The sequence below is a fragment of the Oryzias melastigma genome, linkage group LG8, assembly GCF_002922805.2.
Source record: "Oryzias melastigma strain HK-1 linkage group LG8, ASM292280v2, whole genome shotgun sequence".
Lineage (NCBI taxonomy): Eukaryota > Metazoa > Chordata > Actinopteri > Beloniformes > Adrianichthyidae > Oryzias > Oryzias melastigma.
In genome coordinates, this window is record NC_050519.1 from 14,443,387 (window position 1) to 14,467,511 (window position 24,125).

A 24,125-nucleotide genomic window follows, 5' to 3' on the forward strand; every position below is an offset into this window, starting at 1 on the left:
ACAGAAAGGTCCCAGCCGGGAGTCGAACCAGGGCCTTCTCGCTGTGAGGCAAGAGCGCTAACCACTGCGCCACCGTGCAGCCCAACAAAGAAGCTGGTTTTGAACCCGCAACCCCTTGATTGCTAGAGCAGGAGTTTAACCGCTAGGCTATCTGGAAACTGGGGTTTTAGTGTTCTCACTCCCAATTCGTCATGTATGGATGTATGTTTCGGGCCCCTTCCGCGCCACTTTTTGACATGCTGGCTGTTCCCATTAAATCACGTGTCCCCAACCTCCAGGTCGTGGTACTGGAGGTGGAACCAGTACCGGGTACCCAAGTACCGGTACCCTAACCCTAACCTTGTACTGGTCTGTGTCCAGGTACCGATTCGGGTCCCCTGAATAGTGTATACATTTTGTCCCTGTCTGTGGCCCAGTACCAAGTGCCCCTCTGACCGGTGCCGGTACCTTAGGATGTGTTGCCGTGACAACTCATTCTCACTCCCAACTCGCCACGTATGGACATATGGTTTGGGCCCCTTCTGGGTCACTTTTTGACATTTGGATGTCCTCAACTCGTCATTTTTAACATGCTGGTTGTTCCCATTAAAACAGAAGTCCACCGCCTCCGGGTCGCAAACCGGTACCGGTTCGAGGGCCGCTTGGTACCGGGCCACAGACATGGAAAAAATGCATACCCTAATCAGGAATCTCCAACCCTTGCGACGCAGAACTGGATCGCAGCAGTTCCGCATCCAAATAGCCAGCACGTCAAAAAACGGCGAGTTGGGGACACCCAAAACATCAAAAAGCAACATGGAGGGGGCCCAAACCATACCTCCATGTATGACCAGTTGGGTGTGAGAATGTTTAGGTTCCTGTGGCATTTTTCTGATGACGGCAGATAAAAATTAAGATTATTAAGCCAATAAATTGCATTTTTGAGTATTTCTTTATTTACATAGTTGTGAATCAGAAGTAGACACAATAAAAATAAAAAATAAACCTGCAGTTTGGAAATGAGCTCATTTGTGATGAAGAAAAGATGGGTGGGCCATAAGCCAGGTAGAGAGGGGGCGGGGTTGCTTCGTGTCAGCAGTCTCGCCCACAACTCAGAGGTGAATTTCTATTGAATTCCTGCCGCTCTTCAGAAACTATGTCCTGAAAAATAACAGTTTTTTTTTTTATTTTGGCTAAAATAAAAGGCCGCTTTTAAAATAAAATTAAAAGATGATCGGAGTGGGAAAATTAGGAAATTTCTAATTTCCTAACTTGTAAACTTCGGTTTCATTGAATTAAATTGTCTTCAAAGCTAGAATTTTTTCTTAGCTCATGCTCCACACTAGACAGATGCTTATACTGTGTTTACACAACAACTCTTTGCACACTTTTCCCCTGAGTATAAATTTGTTTCCTGGAAGAAAACTGTGTGATAAAAATGTGACATTTTTTTTTAACATGTCAGGCTTTCACCTTTGGAGCAGCCAAAAAATAAACATAATACAAGTGAGCTTTAAAAGAATAACACACAAAAAATACTTTTTTTTGAGAAAATCTATCCTATGATAATAATTTTTAAGGATTTAAAATAAGGATTTTATTTTAAGGATTTTTTCCAATAGTGGGTCTACAAATCACAGCAGCAACTGTTATAATTAGAGCTGCACTTGGAGACTTGAAGACCTTTCTAAAGAGTTGGCAGGCGTGTTTTTAGAGATCCCTCAGATTTTGTGTTGCAACATGACAGCTGAGTCACATGACTCCTGAGTTTTGAAAGGTTATTTGAGAAAGAAGTCAACATAATAAGCTCCATCTGTACATCTGTGTCTCCCTCCTGATCGTGGTCCAGGCAGAGCTGGGTGTTCCAACACACAGGCTGTGACTTCATCTGTTACAAAGAGAAAGTAGCACAGATCATTTCCTGACTTGAGTTTTGAGGAGACGTTTTGTTTCTTGGCACACTTGCCAACTTTTTTTGAGTTGAACTAAATTTACTGTTGATCCTCTGATTTTTTTTTTTTTTTTAACTGTAGATTTGTCACTTTATGGGTCCAGATTTTATCTAAATGTTGCTCAATTTCACAATCGACTTCTTTCCTTATGCTTTTACCTTCATTTTTGACTCTCTTTTGGTGCAAAATGTGCTTTATAATGTGAGCGAGAGCAGAAAAAGAAGCAGGAATTCGCTTGCATCCTTCCTCCAGGCCTTATTTTGGAGTAGAAAATTCATCCTCACAGAAATATTGAGTATAAATATAGTGAAAAGGTTGACTTTTTTTTTTGTTTCTGGAGACTTACGCTGCTTCACTCATGAAGCCACATAACATTTCATGCATCTTGGTCAAGGTCTACGAGGTTATCTGGTTTTGTTGTTGTCGTTTCCAAAAATCAATCCAAATCTACAGAGACTGCTTTCAATTAAAGGAGGTCCAACATGTTTTCTGCGGACGTGAGGTCAACCGCTGTTACTGCGTCTGCATGTGAACACAAGTTTCAAACAAAACCACAATTCTGGACTTTTATTCTGCTGTTTGGTGAGGCATGTTTTGTGTTAGGTTGTGCATTCTGACATAATTTACATAATTCTTAGGCCATTTCAACTGGATTTAGCAACAAAAATCTTCATTTTGGAACCAGTGGGGAAGAGTTCATTACAAATGGAGGATCAAAAATACATGTTTTATTATTTATCTATTTATTAAATGGCAGTAAGTTTAGTCGAGGTGCTATTACTAATGCTTAAAGAAGCTTTAATTGAGTTTTTTTTTTTACTTTGTCAATATTGATAATAATGTTGACTCAAAAATATTGGGGGCCCCTTTGCCCACCCCAAGCTCCGCCCCTGTATGGAATCTTTTTTATGCTAAAATCACGTTATTTCCTTTTTGTCTGTGTGTGCGCATGTTTACAGTTAGATGCCATGAAGCTTGATATGATTGATGCTTAGATCTCTCTCGATACAGAGTTCATGCTGAGGTTTTTCTTTTCTTTTTTTTCTTTAAATTAGGGGACATGAGCTGTTTCTGTGATTCAAGGGTTTCCCTGGCATGACACAGAACTACTAGATGGCTCCCACAGAGAAGCTGCAGATCACACTGCTCGCTGGCGCAAATAAGGAACCAACTCGTGCCAAATGATTGCATCCTGGAAGGAATGTGTATCACCTTATAGCAAGTATGGGGGCAGCAACAACTGTGAGCTCACGTACATTTATTTAACCTTATTAAGAAAAAATTGTTTTGAAATTTAAAATGATTTTTGCAGAGCAAGTAGGCCAACCAAAAGTGTTAACAATTTTTTGAACAGTATGGTCTGTGTTTATTTTAAGTTTCAATTGTTTTATTTTAGCATGCACCTTTTTATTTCTATCATCAGTTTTTTTTTTTTAGTTTTCATACTAACCACTATAGGATGTCATAATATAATAAATACCTAAAAAGAAAAAATATTTTTAAAAAGATAAGACAAAAAAAAAAAAATTGCTTTAGGTAAAAATGTACACAGTTGTGACCAAAAACAGCAGCATCCTTTATTTTATGTCAAAGAACAAGGCACTTTATTTGAACGGATATTTGTTGATTTTTCTTTCATTTTTTTGGCTCTGGTACATAATAAAAAGAGAAGAAAAGTCAACCCGTTTGATAATGTTGCACACAGTGGACACAGAGACACGACGCTCTCTCGACTTGTAGCCTTGAGATTTTCATTTTTGTTTCCTTTGAAATCCCCAGACGCCTTTTTCCACTTTCCTTCTCCACGCTCAGTGGGACACAACACACAAAAGGTTGAGTCGTCCATTCTTCCTTTATTACTGGTCACACGTGTGGTTTCTGGATTACTCACACCTGTTACTCCTCACAGGTGAGTCTACATACAAATGACAGGAGCACATACTTGAAACACAATCATTTCTTACAGTTTTAAAAAGGTTTTGAGAAGTCCAATATTGATTTCTTAAGAAATTGTTACCAGGTTTGACTTTCCCTTTTTTTGTTATTGCTGTGAAAAAAAAACTATGGATTAAAACATCAAAAAATTTTAATAAGAAAGATTTTCTCAGAGAAACGCTTAATTTTACAACAGAATTGCTCCTATTTTAGTTGTTTTACACAAGTAAAATAAATACAAAATTAAAAAATAAAAATATGTATAGTTTTTTTCTTCCTCCAAGTCTTTCTATGCATCTTTTTATCAGCTTTTTGTCCTTTTCCTAAAGCCAAAGTAACTGCAAACCATCAAAACAAATCATGTACAAATATGATATACTTTGACAAGTTTGAATATTATGAATTAATTGCATAGCCTTGCGTACAGAAATTACTTTTAAAAAAGCTTTGATGAATTTTGGATGGTGGGGGTACCGTTTGAGCGCAGTCTTTTGACCGTTCCATCATTTTGCACACCGTCCAAAATAGTCCAGAGACATGAGTGAAAGAACCCTGGACATATTGACTTCATTAGGCTGTTTACTCATACAGATTTTTTAATTAAATAAAGTTTTGGAAATACAAATCTATGCATTTTACTTAAAGAAAAATCCTCATCTTGGTAAATGTCACATATAAAAACTCTAAAAAACTGTCATCAAACCTGTCTACCTCACATCTGGCATCAGTATAAAATAAAAAATATATATATATTTTAAACTCTAATTTCTAGAATTCCATTGTTAGATTGATCACTTTAATTTTTTGAGCCATTCATAAAATAAATAAATAAATAAATATTCCAAACTACCTTTAAAAGAGAAACCTTTGAGCTGATTTGATTGTTTTTAAGCTAAATATTGTAATATATCCCCAGCATTAAACTATTTTACTGCTTTCAAGCGCTTGTCAAGCAAAATTGTATGAAAAGATCCACATTAAAAAAAAAAACATCTCTATTATACTATTTATTTCATAGACTTTTTAAGTTTATCAAGGACTGACAGCTGACAGTGGATCTCTGTGTTGACTGTTGTTGTTGTCTGGAGACACAAAATTGTTCTTTTAGGAGCGCTTCAGTCGAGCAGCTTTTATGTATCTTTTCAGCTTTTTCTTTTTGCAGATATCAGTGCTGAGGTTCTCTCTTGGGCAGCCTAAATCATCAGAAATGTCTACAAACATTTAAACGCAGCCATCAGCGAGTGTGTTTTTCTGAGAGGTGAGGTGAGCACACATGACATCTTTGCTTTTTTGTCTGTTTTCTCAAAAACTCCAAAAACAAAACAGAAAGCATTTTGCTCTGACTGCTGTCACAGTGGTTTTTCAACAGTTGGATGAGCAGTTAGTGAGGTATTTGTTGCTCTGATGTGCTAAAACTTTTATCACAAAGGTTTCTTTTATAGGGAATACTTTTTAAGAATGTTGTTTATTGTTTCTAACAAAGGTTATAAAAGGGAAGTGTGTTATTGTGGATTAGCATCAACCCTTCCCTTCACAGCCACCATCCTGCAGGTTATATTAGAATTCACAAATTCTAAAAACTGCCTTTTCATTTCTTCACTTTGTGTCTCTGATTTCCCTTTTTGTGTTTATTTTCACATTAATTATTTAGATTTAAAACCTTTCTTTGACTAATTATAACGGATCAGAACCAGTGACTCAAGGAGAGTTTCCATTTTCACTTCAACACCGGAGGTGCAGTGCTGCATATTAGCTCAAGGCTGCTTTTCTCCGCTTCAGAATTCACTGGAGATACGGTAATTACATAAACGGTTGAAGAGTTACAGTAATCGAAACAATGTCAACAGTGGAGCTGAAGCTCTGGTGTTAAGGGGTTAAACTGTATCAGCAGTCAAGACTGCTAAAAGTGTCACAATACTATGGTTTCATTCTGAAAATTGTGTTGTTCACCTTTTGACGCATCTTCTCAGGGATCACCACAGGGAATCAGCTTTCTCTGATTCGCATATGTGGTTTGGAGGATAATGGATGCCCTTCCTGACAAAGCTCTGTATTTTATCCAGGCTGGGGACCAGCACAGGGACACCCAGACCCGGTCCCTCTTAGGGCTACATTGATTAGCCAGTACCACCAAGGATCTTGCATAAGAAACAACACTGAATTAAGGTCGATGTGCCCCCGGGGGAACTCAATCCTAGTCATAGTCCCATACACAGCCTCTTATCTCTCCAGCTGCCTTGGGTTTATTGCTCCATTTACCAAACCAACACAAAAAAAGTTAATGATAAGGTTGACTTATGTCAATCTTACACACTATCATCTAAGCACATCGTCACACTTTACTTTGAGTCATTGTTTGGTTTTATTGTAAATACGATAACACAGCCAATGGAAAAACAGTTTTTTAAATGGTAACTAGCTTGAGAGTTAGCATAGTCACAGTAACATTTGTCGGCTTTCTTCATGTGCTACAAACAAGATTGGGTGTTTCTGTGGACACGCTAAAGGGGCTAAAGTGTAGCAGTGTGTGTTTTTGCTTGTTATAAATAAAGTTGGGAGTTAGCTTAGTCACAGTAGCATTTGTTTTAGCGGTATCAGTCTGTTCTTCTTCACGTGTTGTAACCAAGGATGACAACTACAGGTATTGTGAACATGCTTATGTGGATAATGTGTAGGACTTTTTTTTTTTCTACGTGTTAGTGACAAGGTTGGGAGTTAGCATAGTCACAGTAACTTTTTTTTTTTTTTTTGTGGTATCAGCCTTTTTTTTTAATACGCTTAGACGGCTAGCATGTTCCAATGTCTCACTGTTACTAGCAAAGTGGGGAGTTAGCATAGTCACAGTAATGTTTGTTTTACTGGTATCAGTCTGTTTTTTACATGTTGCAACCAAGGCTGAGAGTTACAGGAATTGAGTAACACAACTAACATGGCTAACGTGTAGCATTTTACAAACAAGTTCTGGAGTTACTGTGAACACAGTTAATCAAGTCTGACTGACGGAACTATCTCTGACTGTTTTTTTCTCCCATAATGCACCTCATAGTTCAGTGCACACTCTTATGACACAGGGGTAAAAAAATAGACCCTTCATTGACTGTGTTGCTTTATATAGTGCAGCAATTACAATATTCAGCTTCATCCTAAACTTGAATTCATAACAAAGAATTGTTTGTTTTCCTCTATAAACTTCAGGTCCAATCAAAACATGGTCACAGAACAGTTGCTTCACCACTAACAAGCCCTGTGTTTAGGGGTGCCATCAAAAAGCAAACCATGAGGTGTACATATGTCAACATTATTCTACTGCAGCAACTAACAATGAGAATCCTAAAAGCCCATGGAAATAGATAACTGAAAGTGGAAAAATGAATGAAAAAGTCATAAGGACTAGTCTAACATTTCCATAGATCTCGTGACTGAGAGGAGCTTACAGAATATGAAGTAAAGCTCAAGGAATTGCCAAGAGCGATCAGCTTGTATCTGTTGTGCGGTCAGCATCAAGCTGAAATACCGGAGCTGGTATATGGATATTTACACCAGCCTCTTATTTTATTGTTATTCCTCAACACAGAAAAGTCATAAATTTGCTCCAAATTTGGCTAAAGAACCCCCCAAAAAATACATTTTATTAACAAAGTTGATAAATGAAAGCTTTCTTGACTTTTTTTTTCATTTGCTGTGTCAGTACTTTTGAAGTAAGATTTTCTTGTTGGCAAAACCTAAATCTTTAGTAGTGATCCGAGGCACTATTTCTTTTTTTGTGGCTTTTCTGTCAGAAACGCAGCATCTCTTCCTGACAATAGTAATTAAAATAATGGCACACGAGCACCCGAAAATGGTGCTGAATCTTCGTGTCACGAATACAAAGGTGAACAAATTGGGTCGGGTTGCTCTGCACCGCATTCCTCTCGGAACGGCGGCAATCTCCTGGATGTTAGCACAGTAGGCGGGGACAGATCGGAAAAGAAATAATTACAACAATTACTTCTTTTTCTTTATCTCTGCCTGTCACGCACACCACACTCACACACGGGACAAAGAATATAATAGCTTTGGTAAATGAAGCGCTGTCAGCACTAATGGCAGTGTTGTCAGTGAATAGGTGCAATAGGAGCAGAAACAATGGCATAATATATGCTTGCAATGAAACTAACGAAAGCTTTAATCCTTTGGCTAAACTGTACAGCAGCACTCTCACAACTGTGCGTGAAGAATATTTGAATAAAGTTAACACACATGCACAAGTGTATGCGCTAGACTATGACTACAGCAAATCCCAGAACATACTTTTGGGTACTGTTTCTAATCTAATGTGTCACTAAAAAATGTCTTGAAATCGAAAAGTTTCACCAACCAGTTTTCTGTCTTTTCAGGTCTTTCTCCCTTTTTTTCTCTTCTTGACAAGAAGTCTTGTGAAAGTTGGCATGTGCACCTGGACCACAGATCTCTTGTGTATCCTACCCTGGACTTTCAAAAGTTCCTCTGTCGTTCAGGAGGAGATAAAATGGGATCTGAAACAGAATGAAAACATTTTTACAAAAGAGCAGTCAAATTTCAGATAAAAATGGAGGCACTGCTCTTACAACCACAGTCATTGGAAGCAGACCTCCATCATTCTCCAGTTGTCCAGTGTAAACCCAAAAGTTAACTCAGTCGTGTAGGTGAACAGTCAATTATGAAACACTGTAATCGACACACAATGGGTTTTTATATATTTGATATACTTTTACAGTAAGTTACACTTTTATATCCTGTTACAAACTGATGAAGACATTGTTACATAAACCCACATGGAGCTCCTGACCAGTTGAAACCAGTTCAGAGGAAGCTTCCATGACCTCATCAGTACTTTTCCACTGAAAATCAAAGCTGTAAATTATCTTGTTGAAAGGAACAGGATCATGGACACTGACGTAGGTTTGGTGAAGACGATTATATAAGGTATTAAAGGCCATGGGGGGTTTCTCCTGTCCTAACAAACACTGGCCTGAAGCACACATGACCCACCTCGAGGACTATATTTGTGGAGTCCATTTTACAAAGTTGTGTCTTTAAATGGCAGAGATCCAGAGTAGTCTGTGTAATTCATTTCTGAAAAGATTAAATTACAATTGAGTCATTTTTGGTCACATTCTTCTTCATCAATGAAAACGTCAGAGGTTAGAGGGGCTTCCTCACACTCACAAGGGTTGTGTCCGAATTCCCTCCCTATCCCCTAACTACTAAAAAAACGATATACAGCTCACTACTTTTCTTTCGTTTTTCCAAACGCCAGATATGACATCACTGATTTGACCCCATCAAATTCTAAAGGTGAAAATGTGGATGGTTTATTAAAAAAATAAATGTAAATACATTCACGGTCAGTTTTTCGCAAAGACCTTTGGGAAGTTTCTATTGCACTCAGCATTGGAATTAGTGGATTCGGACAGCACTAGAAAATGGCGAATCCACTATATAGTGCACAACACAGTGAGTGGGGGGGGGGGATACTGACATAGCTAGTGTCAAATTAAGCTAATGTTTTCGTTTTTAATTTATTTTTGATTTTTAAACTTTTTGAACATTTTTAATGGCTCCTATCCAAAAAATAAATAAATAAATATAGCAAATTTCATAATTTGGTAACAAAAACAAAGCGTTTCGGTTCATTGCGATCTTGCAGTGGTAGATATGGATTACCATGAAGGAGAAGGGCTTTGAATTATCTTTATATGGAAAACAAATCCATATACTGTAAGGCTAATCACCATATCTGGGTTCCCCAGAATAACCTAATCCATACGCCACTACAAACTCGAGTCCTTGATTGTTCAGGTAACACGTGTTCATTGGCCACGCATTTTATACCCAGAGCCCAAAAATGGTTGTAAAAACTAGCATATCTGTGCATGAATCAATGTGAGAGTTTTGAAGCCCAAAACGCATTTTAACATTGACTTTTCATTGAAAAGGACCCCTTGATCATCCGTTGCTGAGAGGGGTGTGAACACTTCTATAAGTTCTCCTGGGCTAATCGAGTTTAAAGACAAATTAACCTCAATAAATCTCTGATAATAAAATAAAAATCGTAGTTTTCTCGGTCTGAAAATACTTCCAGGTTTTGTGCTGACATGTGTTCCTAATGGTTTCAAAGATGTCCGTGAAGGACATTTTGAGTTTTCTATTTTGCTTTAGAACACTCCTTTCTTTACCATGTCTTAAAAAGCGCAAGTAGTCTTTGAGCTGCTACAAACTGAACATTTTAACTTCAAATAAACAGTACAATCATTCCTACCAATCTGGAGGCCACGAAGTGTTATTCATCTTGTAAGGGGTCACCAAAGCTTTCTTGCACAGAAGGTCCTTCCTGACACGCAGTAGTTTCAAGACACAGGAAAACCCAGATAGACAGCAGAGCAAAGGGTCTTGCTTAAGGACCCACATATGAATTTTTTTGTCTCATTGGGTCCTGGGAAGCAAACCCAGGTATCCTGGGTGCCAGTCCTAAACCTAGCCTACATCCAACCATTCTGAAGGCCACTGAGAGTGACTTTATTCTTAACCCTTCTCCAAGACTTTTTTTTTAAAACAAAAATGATCAAATGAACAAAAATTCGATCAATGAATGCTAAAAAATCTAAATGTATTTCCCTTCAGAAGCAGCACATCTTTTTTTCTTTGCATTTGGGCTTAATAAATGATAAAAAAATAAAAAACTTTGTTCTTTGAGTCAACCAGACCACAGAAGTCATCACCAAAAAATGAACCAATTTGCAAAATGACTGAAGCTATTGAGATTGACAGAGCCACGAAGAAGACTCCAGGTTACAGTCTGTCTCTTCTGTTTGTCGTCTGCTGACTTCCTGAAAGCTTCAGCTTTCATCCTAGATTAACTCCATTGTGGCATAAAAGCAAGTTAACATTAATGATGATAATTACAGCTCCTGATCCGTCAGATTGTAACAAGGTGGCAGATGGTTTGATCTGTAAGGGCCAATTAAAACAGACACCGTCCAGGATGTCTGCTATTAAATACACCTTCAGTCATGAAGTCATCAGTGAGTGATTTTAACAGTCTGGTGAAGTGACAAAGAATGACATTTTTACAAATCTCTCAAACAGAAAAACACAGTCTAAAGCTATAGACGTGTGACACAGTAAAAGCTCATTCTTGTTTACACTGGAAAAGTAAGGATGGTCTTCTGTTTCATTTTCTACTGATTAGGAATGCATTACAAGCAGTTAGAAGAGGTTTTGTGCGGAATGTTGAAGTGGTGCAAATGTCACAAATCTTGCTCTAGGCTTGTTCTTTCAAAGCTCTGTTCCGATACAGTTGAGCAAAAAAAGTAGTCAGCCAGCAATTGTGCAGGTTCTCCCACTTAAAAAGATAAGAGAGGCCTGTAATTTTCATCATAGGTAAACCTCAACTATGACAGTGTTACGATCCCAACCGAGGGGGAGGGAGAAAAGGTGTAACATAGAAAAATAAGAACCCAGACTGGAGCGCTGTAGTGGTGTGCAGCTTTTAATTTGCTGTTAGCTGCAAAATTTAACATAAATAGAATTTCAACAAAAGAAAACAAGGGTTAAATCTATACAAAACATAAATTCTCTCCACATGAGAGTCAGAGACAGATTCACCAGGTCTATAAAATATGCTTACACACACACAAACTTTCACCAGTTTCTGACACAGGCTCTCAACAATAAGCTCCACACCAAAGTCCACAAGAAAGAGGTCTGGAACTTAAAGTTGTGTTTTCACCATGGGCAAGCTGACCACCAGAAAGGGTGTTACAAAAGCTGCCGCTGTTTGATGGGAAGTCAGCTCTTTTATGCAGGTGTGGATCTGCAGTCACTGGTCCTCAGCTGATTGCGTGATGAGGTCCAGGTGGAGATGGGCGGGTCCACACTCTGCAGAGCTGCAGCTTTCAGCCAAGACACCTACAGAAAAGAAAACTCACAAGCACACCAACTCATTCACCAAAACTAAAACTCAAGCACACAAACCATACACAAAGAGTGCCGGATACACCAGGGCCGTAACAACAGACAAAATTAGAAAAAAAATCCAAGAAATCACTGATTTTTAAAGAATTTATTTGTTAATTATGGTGGAAAATAAGAATTTGGTCACCTTCAGGCAAGCAAGATTTGTGTCTCTCACAGACAGGATGTCCTCCACTCGTTACCATAATTAATGACACCTGTTTGATCTCGTTATCTATATCAAAGACACCTGTTCACAACAGTCACACGCCAAACTCCACTATGAACAAGACCTAAGAGCTCAAAACTGGTTAATATGTTGTCCAAACTTGTATTGTAAACTGTAAAAGAGTAAACCCTTTACATAGGCTTTTGTTGCATCTTTATATATTACAAATCAGTGCTTCAGAAACATTGCTGTAAAGATTTTTTTTTTTTTTTAATCCTTCTTCTGGCACCAATTTAAGAACAAAAATTAGCGTAAACCGGTACTTACAAAAAGACAGATTTCTAAACCAGGGAGTGTTTGACTGGCCAGGAGTCTGCTGAAAAAACAGTGTTTGTGTGTCAGACCTGTTTATGACAATACAAATAAGGATAGTGAGTAATTAAAGTGTTATGTAAAGGTATTTATAATTACAATCACAGTCTTCAAACTGCATAAAATGTCTCTTTAAGCGACAGTTTTGCAAAAAAAAAAAAAAAAAAAACTACAAGTAGCACTCATTTTCATAGCAACACACCTCCATGTGGTTGTCAATCATTAGGTACACTTAACTTAACAGTTATATGCATAAACACTGAAAGAAAATCCCAAATTTCTGTGAAAAAATCATCCAAAAAAAGAGGATTGATTCTGATTAAAAACAGCAGATTTTGAATGTTAATTTCTACGTTGAAATGGGGTGATATGCTGCTGTGCGGCACAAATGAGGCAAACATGGTTCTAACTCATTAACTTTAATTAGAATATTTGTCTGTAATGAAACCAAGTCATTGCATTTTCTTTGTTACTTTGTGATTACATCATCAAATCCCACTCCTATGGGATTGACTTGATATAATTTCCCAATCAATATATTCTTTGGGTAAAAAGGATTCCTACAACTTCTTTGGACATGAACTATTTGGCCACCAGTTAAAAATAACTGCCCTACTCTGAAAGAGCAGAAAGATGCTCTTGTGCATCCACAGAACATGTTTCAGCAAGTCCCAAGAAGAAACTTCTTCTCTGTAGTTGTGCATATAAATACTTTCATGTTTTCAGATTAAAAGGCTTTTCATTTATTTTTCTGCTGGTGTCAACCGCATCCAAAATGAAGCTGTAACTGGAACGACGCAAAAACTTGAAAAGAATCTCTTATTCATACACAGGTACACAGAAAAAGCCTTGTCGTGCTTGGCAATTCCTATAGCCCCCACATCTTCTCATGGGTGGGTTACACAAGTGGGTTATATTATCTAAGAGGAGTTCCAATGTAAGTACAGCACTAAAGCTCTTTATTTTCACATAGAATGGGGGGGCGGCAAAGGAGAAGTGATCACAAGTTGATAAAATATGGTTGGAAAGGCTGCAAGGCATCAAATATGGAGTTGGAAGGAGCTCCGGGCATGTTTTCCACTAATGTTGACTCAATATTCCAGCTCATCCAAAAAATATCAAACTATTTATTGTGTGTGGGACTGTCTGCAATAACAGTTCCTGTTTGATTTTAATGCTTTTAAAAAGCAATTATCAAATCAAACTTAATTTATAAAGAGATTTCAATAGATTTGTTGAACATTTACAGAATAATAATTTCGTTCGCAGGATTCTCCCGATCAAATAAAGCAGTCAGATCCAGGATTTCACTACTGCAACACCCCTGATCACTGATAAGGCCTACTCACTGGTGTGGAGGACCCCCATGAGTTAAAACGAAATATGTATTTAAAAACTGTCAAAATAATAAAATTAAAGATCAAATGAAACTAAAAGCAATAAGTGCATGGAAAATCACAAAAAAGTTTTGCATAAATAAATTCAGAAGAACCATGATCATGGATAAAACTTATTACAGGAAAACAAAAACAAAAAAATAAATCAAATATTTTTCTAAATTTAAGCTTATAGTCAAGATAAAAAGGTAGTTATTGAGTTTTCTGTTAATAAAACAAACAGTCTCTGCAGCCTTGAGGTTCTGTATTCACCAACACAGTAATGACTGTTGAAGGCCTGAACTTGTGTGTTCATTCTGACGTTTGGAATAACTAGGTCTGTACCCGAGGACTTTAAGGGCCATGCGAGCTCGTTCTGCATGATCATATTGGATGAATTATAATACCCAAGACCATAAAACATTTAATAACAATGAAAGGAACCTTAAAATTAATTCTGATGCACAAGGTGAGCCAATGCAGCCATTTTTAAAAGTGGGTGTAATGAGTTAGTGAACTCTATGATGAACTGGTGAACATAGATGGATGGCTGGATGGATAAATGGATAAACGGATGGATCGGTGGATGAGTGGATGGATTGATGAGCAGATGGAAGGACTGACAAATTGATAGATGGATAAATGGATGGGCGATGGACGGATGGAGGGATATTTGGATGGATGGATCGATGGATCGAAAGATGACCAGTTGGATGGATGGATGGATGGACAAACAAATGGATGGATGGAAAGATGGACGAATGGAGGGATAAAGGGAGAGATGGATGGATGGTTACCACCCTTTGGCTGAGCTCTGAATTAACTGAAGGTTTCTCATGTTCTTTTCCGTGAAGACCAGAGAGCGAGGCATTACAATCCTCTGTTCTGCTAGAAATAAAAGCATGCATTAGCACCTCTGTGAGCGGCTCTTTGTTATTTCTGATATATGGAATCAAATTCAGTCAAACATACACCAAGGTTTCCTTCTCACTAAGAAGAAAGTTTAATAAATATTCAGTTTTTATGAAACAATCTTTTTCTTTTCCTTCAGAACCGACGACTAAAACCACAGTTCTGTCCTGACTGAGCTGTCAGAAGTTCTCTACTTCTTTTATAACAGTAACGTGTTTCACATTATAGTCAGACAGCAAAGCTACCATTTTTAAGTTTCATAAAAGTCTGATACTCAACAAAATCATAAATCTCTTCTTCTGTGAATGCTTTACTGGTGCTCATATATCTGGTCTTCACAGCACTGTTTGAATGACTTCATTAAAACTTCATGATTTGAATGAATGAATTAAATGGTTTATTTCAAGCAATCAGGTATGTCACACTCTGGTCCAGAGTGTGACTGGCAGGTCCAAGGCAAAGGCAACAGACATACACTTTGTGCCTATGAAAAATACTTTTGTGTTTATTTGACAGCAGGTAACAGCCTCACTGAAGCCAACATTAGACACACCACCCCCAACACAGTGAACATGGCAATTTATAATACATGGCCCCTCCCCTGGACCAGGTTATTCCACTTTGGGCTTAATGACTGGCTTTTGGTCAGGCACTACAAAAGCCTGCCAAAAGCAGAGCTCGGGTCCTTTGACCAGGAAATACAACTGAAAGGTAAGCAAACATAAGTCAGCAACAGAAAAAAATCATTTAACATAATACATCCAAACCAAACACTCAAAATAATAAAGGAATTGAAACCTGTGTGCATGTGTGTTTGTAGTGTTATCAGAGATCTTGCTTAGATGTTTTGCAGTAGAGTGTGTGCACCCACCCAACTGGCATTAGCTTGGTCCCTGAATGTATGTTGTGCATGTGTGAGTTCCTGTGTGGAGTTTCAGATGGGTGAAACTGCCACAAGGTAATAAAATATCATCTTACATTATCAATCACAAGTCGATCGTTTGAAAAGGAAGTGTGAGGAAGCGAACTTATATAATCCCACCCCAGTTCGACCTTACCATTTTCAACATCCGGTTCAGGACTTATTATCAAATATTTATACTCTACAATCATAGATTCAGGTTATTACGGATCCTTAAGATCAGGGATGGAATTCAATTTCAAACATCCACAGACAAGACATTTATATTAATCAGTGCCAAAAATCTAAATGATTATGAGACAGAAACTGAGGCAATAAAACGAGCTACAGCATGGCCCTCTGAGCACGTTATTAGATTTAATCAAATGTATTTCTTCCAACTGCTGCAATTTGGTTATTAACAGCTGATTATAAAGACAAAGAAGAATCTCTATAGACATATGATTACTGTCAGTTAAGAAGACATAATCTAAAATGCACTGCAGAACCTAAAGGCCTAAAACATTTATGTATGTGGCATTTGAGCATTTTGAGATATGCAAAAAAATATAGCAAAGTCAGGCACCTGTGAATTCAGTTCATCATTAGAACACAATCCTTCACTCCCATAACATAAAAATATATTTTTACACAACTTTTTATTATCAAAATATACTTTAAGGATATTCTGATTTCACATAATCCTTCCTTAGATGCATAGAAAAAAAGAACTGGCTTTTTATTCTATTATTTGATGCGTTTAAGTATTGTTTTGGCCAATTTTCCAAAGTGGTACATTCCTTTTAAAAGTATTGTTATTTCACTGCTTAAGGTTTTAAAGCAGATAATAAAACCGAACATCAAAATAATGCCAGGTAAGAAAAATGCCATTAGCGAGAACTTTTTTCCAGGCTGAGTAGAGGAGGTGTAAGGGTCAAGGCCTGAGCTGATGTCACGCCGCTGGAGGAGGCAGGTGGGCTAACTACACTAAAGGGTGAGAATAAACCAGCATCTGTGTCACTAATGGGAAGGTAATGATGCCAAAGGTTGAAACAAGGGGGACCTTTTGTCTTTTCACTTCAGATTTAACTATGTAAGACTGAGAAAAAACAAAAGAAGACACAGCTGTATCACACTGCACACGCTTAACACTTCTAAATTTAGTAGACAAATCCCTAAATGACATGAAGTCATCAACAAACAGATGTTTTGGAGAGATCAAAACAGTTTTGCTCTTGTTGCCGTTAGCAACTCACTACATCAGCATCACGTGAAATCATGTTTATTAACAAAAAACTACTTTTGTGAAACTTTTTAATGTAAAAATGGGTTCAGGTTTTTTCTTTTTTTCTTACTAAAGCCTTAAAAGTGAAACATAAAGTGTGATGTACTTGAGTTCACACCCAGCACAATTTGTCTCTGTTCAGACGCAAGTAGAATTTGCTGCTTGTCCAAAAATGTGTTCACTGACACTCCCACCACATGTGGGAGGAGCTTCTGTCAAAAGTTTTCTTTCTTCATTGATGTATAAACTGTATATTTATTCACAATGCATCAAAGACTTGGATGATGTTTTAAATCTGTGATTGGTAATCATGCCTCCATGTTTGAGTTGATGAGATCATTCAGAGACTCTCCCAGTACAGTGAGCTTCACCGTGATGGACGCTTTCAGCAGTACTTCTGTCTCTGTCACCCAGTTTGACGACTTGCTGTCTTATATTATTTCGAGAATTAAAAGAAAAAACAAGAATTAATTGTTTTTATTATTGTCCCAATTAAATTAAGTAAAATATCACCATCAACAAGTCACAGACCAAAGCTGAGTTCCTGATTAGTTGACACGACACGGCGTACCTTCAGGGCCTGCAGTGCTTTCAGTGAAGGCATAAGTATAGAAGTACGTGCAATTCTAGTGAATTCATTCTATTTAAATGATCCTTTATGATGGAATTGCTCCATAATGAAAAATTCCTATATAACAGGATTGTGTTACAAACATAAAATAGTTCATATTAACCAGGATGATTTTGGCGGATGACAGACTGAAGGCTCAGCTCTAAAATGCACAGACCATGCACAAATGATTCACCAAAGTTCAGATATTTGAACTTAAATTTTTCGGAGCGTAGCATTGTCCCATTGTTGTGTCACCCAGAATGTGCCGTCACTGGATCAGAGTGTCAAGGACCTCTGATTGCTTAAAACTGGACGCCCCCGCCTATGACAAAAAAGATGCGATAAAACACGTTTTTTTTCTAAAATGCTGTGGGGTTTGTGTGTAAAAAGTGGGTTGATAGGTGACCACCAATGTTACATATTAATAAAGACCTGTTATGTACTTATATATAAAATAAAATGAATAAGCTGATTAACAGATTATGAGTAACAAAGCAAAACATCACTAAAAAAACGGTTTAATTAAAGAAAAATAATATTTTCAGAGTAAAACAACAACCCCTTTTGGCTGCAGATTCAATCTTTTCTTTCTCACTTTCTTAAAAATTAATGGCATGCCGAAGCAGCAGTTTCTCACGATTCCTTGCACTCAAAACCCTTCTACCGACTTGACCCCTCCCAGCAGACTTTAGCCTGTACAGGCTCTGTGTTTACAGAGCTAACTGAGCTTTTATTTCTTTATTTATTCAAAGCTTTCTGCTGCACAAACCAGAAAAACTCAAACACTAAAGTCAACAGTATGAAACAATCTCCTAACTTATTAAAAGGTTTTATTAAAGAGCGGAGAAACATCAGCATCTATAGACGCATTAAACAAAAAAACGGTCAGAGGCAATAAATGCAGCGATGTGTCAAATGAAATATTTAGAATTGTGATTAAAAGTCTTGTGTAGAAGCCAATGTGGGGGCGGACTTTAACTTGACCGAAGCATCTTGCAATTTAATGTTAATTTATTTATTTTTTATTTTTTTGGCCACGTTTATTGTGTTATTTCTGTGCCATCTTCACCACATCTTGGATGCGAGGAGCAAAAAAAAAACATCTTATTTCTCTGCTAAAATCATTATTTTTTCAGCATTTTTCATTCAATAGAAGAAAAACAAAACATTTTTTCTCCCCCCACCACCCGTATTTGATTCTATTCTGCTTTAAGCGAACATAGAAATGTATTTCTCAATCTTCATTGTAGCTCTGCCCAACAGGCTCCTGCGAGCAGATGGAGACAGTTTGAGATGCTTGAAGAATCTGAGCAAATGTGGAATTATTATCCATCGCACTGTTAAAGAACTATAATGACCGAACATTTATGACATCGTTAGTGTTAATTAATGCATATTTAAGAACCACAGAAGGGGAAAAATTATTACAAACATTGGAATTACGAGATTTTTTACTTCCTTCTTTTTTGGAAGCAACAATCTATTATAGAGAAAACCTGGCTGTTAAAGGAAAATTTGAAAAGTGAAGCAGGTAGTTAAGAAAAAGTGACATTTTTAGTTTTTAACTCTCCTTTTATCAAATTAAATGTAAATTTTTGCACTCAATCTAGACTTTTATTTGATTTGTTTGTGTGTTTTATCTCCTCCTTTTTGCACAGATCTGGTTTTGATTTTGATAAAGACAAATGCTTTGCCTTCTTCTGTCTGAAGGATTAAAGTTGGGATTAAAGTGGAAACACTGACTTCTGGATTATTTACTTTGCTGCTACAGGCAGATTTTTCTTAACAAATTATGTTGTCGATTGCAAGTTTTTATTTTTCTTTTATATTTTTTAAACAAATGAACATTTTGAACACAAAAACTTGGAAAGCACAAACATATGAAGGAAAAAAAGCTTTTTTTTTCTTTATGTGTCTGTCAGTTTCTACCAATCCACGAGAGAGCACCCTTCCAGAATAATTTAATTGCCATCCGTTTTGCACACAGAATGACTCGGAGTGGTTTACAGTTTGTCAAAGGATGTCAGTCAGATCTGGCAGCCTGTGCAGACAGACACACGCTGAAACCCTGAAACTATACAGCCTGCACACAACAAATCCCAGTTTAATCCTCGAGTGCTTCTCGGCACAAAGAGTAAGGTCAAGCGCAGAAGTGGAGCCGTTCCTGCAGCGACTGCATTCAGCTGCAGCAGCAGCAGCGGGAATAAATAAATTCAACTGTCAACCTGGGATATTTTACTGTAACATGACGGGCCCTTGTGTGATTTAACCCTGATGAGATACTCAGGGCTTTGCAGTAACTCAATGGCTGTCCAATCAGAGCACGGATTCTAGACAAAAGGAATCTAGAGATGTCATTTACTAACCCCACTGCTTCACAGACTCACAAATTCAAGGCGAACGCTCTTTCCTCAGCGCCAGATTTACAATAACTATAAATGTTTAATAAGATTTCTGCTTCTTGCTGTCATTTACAGTAGAGAGTTGGTGAATACAACTGAGAAAATAGAACTATAATTGGAACCACACAATGTTATCCTATAATGTGGCTCTAAATATCTATAGAAACAGGCCTGTGTGCCAAAAGAAAAGCACACACCAGAGCCAAAATGTGTCATCCACTTAGAGATTAATGGAAGCAGCTCTTGGACAAAAAATCAGGAAAGTTTTCCTCTGATTTGGTGAGAAAATCGACTTTCCTTCCGACTGTCTTTAAGTCTGTCTGCTCTATTTTTGCATCTTGAAATGTTTATTGTCTTTTCCCCCTGCAGCAGTCTAACTTTAATGTACAGCATGTGGGTGTTAGCAGTGTGGACCGTCTGCATCGCAGTGTGACATCGCCACCAGTGGAGCTGTTTTCATGGAGCCCCCCCCTTCTCACAACCACAACCTCCATTTATTTGTCTAAAATAGGTTATGTCTTCACCAATATTTGCATTCTAGATCCTTAAAAAGGCTGGAATAAAGTCAAACCATAGACAGTACATAGAGAGAGCTGGACTGATCATCCTTTGACCCCCTCGCGTTCCAAACAGGAAGTATCTGCTGGTCCCAGAAAACCAAACTGTTGGAGACACCCACAGTGTCAAAAAGTGACGCGGAGAGTTCCTCAACTAAATGTCCATATGTGTCAACTTGGAAGTGGGAATGTGTTCCCTATCCATAGACTTTTCAAGCTACATTCCCACCGGACATGTGTTGCATGTTCAAGAATGTGTTTTACGTGGTTTCATGAATGCGCGTTCAGCCGGGGGTGTTCACACTGGACTAGCACCGGACAAGTAGGGAGAAGCAGGAGGGGACCCTTCTTCTTTTGCTGTTTTAGTGTTTACTAGCGCTCGTCTGTCACTCACAGTTAGAGGTAGAGGTTTGGTGCAATTCCAGAAAATCCAGAAAAAAGGCTTTTTCTTTTCCAACTCCATCAATATACAGTAATTGACTTAGTGTCATAATTCCAGTTAGGGAGAAAAATAAAAAATCAGTTGGAACTTCCGTGTATTGAAAAAGACGCGACCCAAACATTACTACAAAATCTGAGTCTGTGATTGGTCGAAGTTTAGAAGTAGCAGAGCATGATCAATAAACCCCTGATTTATACGCAGAGCCTCCAACCACACTTAAAAACACGTGAATGTGAGTGTTCTGGATGTTGACGCTGGAAACATGGATTTATGTGCATCTACATGAACTTTTATTGAAATTAGCGGCTTAAACGTGAGTCAACGCAGCCGGTTTGAATGTACCTTCAGTGAAAGCCATTTTATCGTCACTAGTTAACTAGTTGTGCTAGTTAGGCTTAAACATCCTGATATCAAAGATATTGATTTAAAGGTAAACTGCTTGCCATAGAAGAAGTCTCTTGAACACACTTTGCTGAGTGCGATGTGAACGCAGCTTATAATTTAGCCCAACCTCCTTAAATCATAAATGTTTTCCGCAGGAGTGAATTGTAACGTTAGTTCCTTTTTAGTTATTGAACTAAAAAAAAAATCGGTAATCCCCATAATCCCCTGAACATATTGCCTCAATCGCTTCCTCACATTTCCACTCTTTAGGTTGTTTGATGATCTCACATCACTTAAAGCTGTGTGTTGGTAAGCAAGACAGTGTGAGCTCTGCGTGTGTTCAGGGCCGCGCGGTCCAGTCTGTGTGATTCAGCTCTGCTTTGATTACACACCTGTGAGACGGGAAAATGAAGGAAGACTTGTTTTAACTGAGGATGCAGCCTAATCAATATTATCGCCGACTGAAGGGAGGGCTAGTATTTGTTTGAGTATCGATTACTGTAATTCAAGCCAACATCCTTTTCTTTTTTTACATTTCACAGCTCCAAACCCAGAAGTCCCGACTAAGCAGTTCAAGACATCTCAAAATAAATCACATTATTCCCGTTTTCGATTTGAGTAAAGCTGCAAAGCATCCACATATGCACACTGTCAGGGTGTGGGCTTTTTTATTTTGAAAATCTGTTGCAATGCTGAAAGCTTCCAAAAAGCAGTGCATGCCGGCAGCAGGTTATGTTTAGAGATCTAATCTTTAATCCGCTGCCATAAACTATAATTATTCTGCTCAGACTCTCACACAGGTGATTTATCCACGCAGAGTCTGACAACACAGTTCCATCCATCCATCCAGCAAGGCAAATATGAGCACGCTCAAACTCTTTCACCCTCATTTCTACATAATATTTGCTTTTACTTCCATTTTAACCTGATAACCAGTTTATCTTTGCTCTTTTTATAGCATAGAATTATTATCTTTAAGGCCTTTTTTTCTCTTCATTTGCTGCGGTGGTTTCTTCCTCCCTATCATGATGCTCCAGTAAAACTTTTGCCTAATTTATTTATTTATTGCTTGTTTGCACAACAAATTGCAAAAAAAAAGGTAAAGAAAAACGTTAAAAAAAGTAGGTGCAGGAATAGGCAAAAAACAAAAAACAAAAACAAAAACAAATGGGCTTACACTAGACCCTCTACCCAAAACACTTTATATTTGGCATAAAATACAATTATAGAATTATATGGAGAGAAAATAGACTCACCCCCATCTGTGTGTGTAATTTGTAATTTATGCGTAACTTTGGATTTGTGCATGCACAATAATAATTTGTAACTCATACAATATATTTTGTAGATAAGTGCAAAAATTATGAAATAAAAAAATGCAAATTGCAATTTACACATGCAAAACTTAAAAATATACCTTAAAACTAATCACACGCACAAATCTTTAATAAATTACGCAAAAATTTCTTGTTACGCACATACAAAACCACAATTACCTTTGAATCTGAGGTGAGACTCTCCCAGATTCATCCATGAGTGGTGCGTTTAAATGCTGTTAGAATGCTGGGTCATCAAGGTTTTCTTATCAGCCGCTTTGAACTTAGATTGTGAATATCTGGTGACATTGTCTCACTTGGAAATGTGGTTATGTGTGTGTGTAACAAGAAATTTGTCCATAATTTTTAAAGATTTGTGCGCATAGCAGTTCTACTTTTAATGTGTGCATGTGTAACTTGTATTTTTTTAATATATGTTTGTATCTATGCACAAAACTTATTGTATGAGTTACAAATACAAATCCAAAGTTACGCACAAATTGGGTTGAGTCTATTTTTTTCTTCATAATTTGATACTCTGACAATCATACACTTTAGACATGTTTAAAAAAACATTTGAATTTCATAATATAACCATTTTGTTATTAGAGATTGCCTTTTAGAGTTCTGAGCAAAACTATACTTGCATTAAGTCAACCATGGGTTTATAAGTTAGTTTGAATGTTAGCTTAAAATAAAAAAAGAACTACTGTTAACCCTTCTGGACACCTTGCTCTCTAAAAACTGCTTTCTAAGAGCTTCCTGTCCTTCAGAATGATTGACCACCGACTGGAATGTCAAATGGAATTCTGAAAATATCAGCCATGTCCAAATTCCCTCCCAATTCCCCAAGTACTAAAAACTATATATAGTGCAGGACCATCTAGTGCCCTGGATTTTAGAAGCAATTCCAACACCATGCTCACTACTTTTTTTTTACATTAAATATTTCCCAGAGTGAAAACCTCAACTAAAATCAGTTTTTGCAGAGACTTCTGGGAAATATTTTTGAGCACTGGAATTGTATATTCGGACAGTTCTAGTAAATGGCAAACAAACTGTATCGTGTACTAAGTGGTGAGTAGTGAAAGAGTTTGGACACAAGGATAGTTTCTGTTAGTTAGTTTCTCTTGTCATGTTGGATTGACAACATTCTGGAGTCTAAAGTATCCAAATAACAGTATAAGAAATATTTAAGCATTTATTTATTTATTTATTATCATAGCACACAACAATAATTTACATAGTTATAGTTTTGGTGAAAATGAAAGAGGAAAGAAAGAAGAAAACTTATTATCTCTGCCTCATTTAACTAAACCAAACTATTTTAACCAAATATCTCTTTGTAATGCAATATAAATACATCGAATGGTTGGAAAAAACAACAAAAGCTGACAAACAAAACAAAATTACATCAAATGCCTCAGAACTTCTTTTAATATAACTTGTTCCCAACATTATTATGGTTCATATTATCTGAGAATTCGTTTTTCACAGTTTTTTAAATGTCATAATTGAATTAGAATGCAATAATTTGTCGTTGATGTGATAACAAG

At 37.3% G+C, this 24,125-nt stretch overlaps 1 protein-coding gene across 1 annotated transcript in view; it reads right to left on the bottom strand.

Moving 5' to 3' along the window:
• Positions 1–24,125, bottom strand: part of LOC112146317 (protein phosphatase 1 regulatory subunit 29) — a 97,327-nt gene that overhangs the window by 59,883 nt on the left and 13,319 nt on the right. Inside the window, exon 2 of the mRNA XM_024272084.2 lies at positions 8,224–8,380. The gene's annotated coding sequence lies outside the window, so the exon portion shown is untranslated. The remainder of the gene's footprint in view (positions 1–8,223; positions 8,381–24,125) is intronic.